The sequence below is a fragment of the Polyodon spathula genome, chromosome 17, assembly GCF_017654505.1.
Source record: "Polyodon spathula isolate WHYD16114869_AA chromosome 17, ASM1765450v1, whole genome shotgun sequence".
Lineage (NCBI taxonomy): Eukaryota > Metazoa > Chordata > Actinopteri > Acipenseriformes > Polyodontidae > Polyodon > Polyodon spathula.
The window spans coordinates 4,240,674-4,244,856 of NC_054550.1; positions in this window are offsets into that span (position 1 = coordinate 4,240,674).

Consider the following 4,183-nt stretch of genomic DNA (forward strand, 5'->3'; position numbering starts at 1 on the left):
AAGCTAACCCTTTATTTCAGCTTCTTTATTATCTCTGCAAACCAGCAACCAAGGACGCTGGATCTAGGGGTGCTGGGGTTGTGGCAGCACCCCCTGGCTTTGCATGGCTTCCATCATATACAGGGGTTACAGTTTTGTTCAATGGCTTTCAGCACCCCCACTTAAAAAACTGTTTCAGTGCCACTGCCAGCAACCTCACAGCCACGACCTGCAAACAGCTGTCCGTCTGCTCCTCTCTCACGCTAACAGAACTCGAAGGGGATGTGCCGTGTTTTCAGTCTCTGTGTTGAGTTCAGTCAATGATGTGCCCTGGAAAAGCACTGGAAAGCTTTAGCTAACCACTTGCAGCACGAGGGATGTGATTACCCACATAGTACAATATCCCGCTGAAGGATCTCTATAATCTTTCAATGAATGAGATTACATGTCTCCTCCCCGCCATCATTACAGGGAGAAAATGACATGCTGGCTTTCAAGGCTGTGTCATAAACACAACAGGCCCCTGAATTCAGAACCTCTTGAAGCTGGCGTTATCCGATTACTTAGTACTGTCTGCGTTTCAATATGCCCTCATTTCTCTGCCTGCCTGGAGAACACCACTTATTTAATCAATGGTAATTTGGTTTTGCAAGACTTTTATACTGCGTATTATTTTACAGGGAGTCGTCACATGCACATAAATGCCTCATCTTACTTGTGACAAGTGTCCGCAACGATAGCATTCCTACGAATATTCATGTTGAAATCGAAAGCATTTGCAGACATCATTAACGCATTAACTGCAGTGCAGATGCATCGGTGCAGTTTCGTGGAACTGCTTTATAACATTTCCATCAGTGCTTTGAAGAACTATGTAAACTGCATTATTATATTAGCAGGTGGATGTACAGTGCAATCAAATATGTAGATGCATACATGTATCAATCTTTATTCTAAAACTTGATTAAGATGCATTACACATGCCTGGCATCAGTGAAAACAATACTTGAGTAATGCATTTTTAATGGATAATAAATTACCTGCATGCAATTTTAAATCATTCCCACAGCCCCCCTCCCCTTACTCTGAAGTGTGGTGCTCTGTTGTCACCCTTGAGATACGGTTCCCAAGTCCTGTACTTCAACAGGGATGTAGATGAGATTGTGTGATACTGTCAGCACACAGGCTTACAGCTCAGATTACTATGTCATCCAGCCTGTCAGCCGCTCCTAACCACACTGCCTTGATGATTTATAGAAGCGGTAGAGGGAATAAAATCTATCTGTAACTGCCAGGCATTGAATTCTAAAGAGGCAAAGTGCTACAGGGATACACAGTTAATTGTGTGAAGCATTATGAACACATTGGTCATTGTGATGAGCAGCTTTTGAAGTTTAGTATCTCTCAGGATCTCATTGGCTGCAGTGGGGCACTTGGTGACTCTTGATAACTTGACTACGTATGGCTTTTACTTTAAAAAATGCCCTCATGGAGCCTGTGGGTGTGCAGTGGAGCCATTCAGATCTGCATTGTCCTCTGGCACTGCAGGCCTGGTGGCTTCGCTGTGGATCCGCAGTGTGAAAAATGACGGATTACCAGGAGCACATTTCGGAGGACGCGTGTTTCATTCTCCGTTTCCCGAGCAAATAGCTTTGAGAATCTAGCTCACAGTTCTGTGTTATTTTGTGTTTGTAGAATTGCTTTTAAAAGAATGGCCGGTTTTGAGACAGTAAAGTATAAGGTATGTTGACGATTCCTTTGTGAAAACCCAATACAGTGAGTAATGTGAAGAATGCCACAGACAAGGCTCATCATTTAATCCCAGCATCCTTTATCCATCCTCTAATCTGCACTTCCCTCCCTCTCTGATATCGTAGGGTAAACACAGATCTCTTACCACCTGCCCTCTGGCATGAATGATCGACACCAAACAAATCTGTTTGGGAGCCTGTCATGAGCCGCGAGCGAGGCTAATGCGTCATGCCCAGTGTATCCCGCCCGCATACGCCAGTGTGTCTCAGTGACTCTCGTGACCAATAAAATAACAATTGTAGGAGAGTAGTAAGGCGAAGATAAGTACTGAAGCGTGCCTTCTCCTGTTTTGGATATTGGCTTTCGGTTTGAATCACGAATGGCGGTTCACTCCCGATCTCCTTCCTTTGAATAGGCTTCCTATTGTACTTATGGAGTGAATAAACTCTTTTGACACCATGCACCTGTCATTCCAACCCCGGTTCTTGCTATTTGGGGCTCCCTGGACATTATAGCCATCGATTACAGACGGTGCATTCTGTGCACAGGTGTTTCAATGGGAAGACAGGAATCTCAAAAATAGAACAATTTTGATCTCTCTCCACCCTCCTCCAGGCAATTCGTCTTAAATACAAATTTGATAGCAAATGCTTTTAAATAGTGCTTTGGTAGCGATTCTCACAATATCGAATGGAGATTGATTATATGAATGTATTGTGCTGCACATCTGATAACTTTTGTGCCCCTCTCCTCTCTCTCCTGTTGTTTTGAAGAGCGTACATCGATGGCTGGCACGCTCCAATTTCTACATCAAACAGCATTTTTTCCCCTTTATCTGAAATCTCGGCTCTCATTCACACACACAGATTGACGACTCTGTCTAAAGAGTGAAGGAAGGGGGGCATGGGGTAGAAAGCCTTAATCGAATGAATCGTCTCGCCCCCATCTGGGCCTGCGGTATTGAGAGGCAGGCTTCAATTCAGCAGGCTCCTCAGGGGACTTGTTCTCTGAGCCGAGAGAGCCTCCCTGTACACGAGCTAAGCCTCTCTCTGATTGAAAGGGGGCCTGTTTTTCAGTCTCCATCTCCTCACAGTCCCCAGGGCCCTGGGGCTGCCTGGAGTGTCAGAAAAGGTGGCATCCACCTGTGTCCACCAGCCCTCCTTTCTTTCTTTGTCCTTTTTTCTATTTGCCAGTTCGTTGTGCCAATAGTTCATTCAGATTTGACTGGGCTCATCTCCAATGACTTTGATAGTGCCTGTTAAACTAGTTGGTAAGACAGAAACAAAACCATCAAAATTAATTTAATTGAAAGAAAACAAGATCAGTGCATGGCAGAGGGTGCGTGGGAGTGTGTGTGCGTGTGTGTGTTTGTGTGTGCGTGTGTGCGTGTGTGTGTGTGTGTGTGTGTGTGTGTGTGTGTGTGTGTGTGTGTGTGTGTGTGTGTGTGTGTGTGTGTGTGTGTGTGTGTGTGTGTGTGTGTGTGTGTGTGTGTGTGTGTGTGTGTGTGTGTGTGTGTGTGTGTGTGTGTGTGTGTGTGTGTGTGTGTGTGTGTGTGTGTGTGTGTGTGTGTGTGTATGTGTGTGTTTGAAGATTCTTACTTTCCTCTTCACACTTCTGTGCAGTTCAGACTACAAAATGTTCTGGATGACTAATTCGAGATGATGTCCTCTGATGTCCCGGTTGCTGGGAATCATGGGAGTCACGTAATCATGTCATAAGACAGCAGCGTTGCAGAATTCCCGTCCAATTGTTTGCCCTGAACTGCATGTCTATATAGAGGGTAATATTGGCGAATAATTTAATTTGACTCGATTGACAGTTGAGCAGATAGAATCCAAACAGCACAAGGTGACTTCTCTTATCAATAAGAGACACCCTAGACTCAAGAATAACTAAATAAATAACAGGGGCGCTCCCAGATTAAAGACTTACTGTTGCTGGAAGAAAGGAAGCAGCCATAATTAAGAATGCATTGAAAGAGAGGAAGCATCTATAAAGCAGCTACTAGTAATGGAGATAACTGGCAAGGCACATCTCCATTAAAACCAAAGCTTTCATGGCCCTTAAAAATGAACGCTGGATATAAAAATCAGCAGTAATCGCTGTCAGATGTGCACCGGTTTAGGGTGCCGATAAAAGCAGCTGCTCTTAAAATGTTTGAATACCCTTTTCTGTTGCTTCACGGGACAGCCGTGCCCTTGTCTAACTGCAAGAAAAGGAGTTTAACAACTCCTAATAACTTTAATAACTTTAATAACTCCGCGGCCGACGTGTAATTGTACAGAACCTGTCTGCGGCACCGTTAGCATATATCGGTCGCATTCACACTGCAGTTTCATATTTGGCCTCTGGTGAATGCAAATTAAGAACAATGGGAAGGCGAGACTATGCAACCGTATTATTCTAGCATTCAGGTTTAATCACAATATCACTGCAGCTTACCTAGAATCAA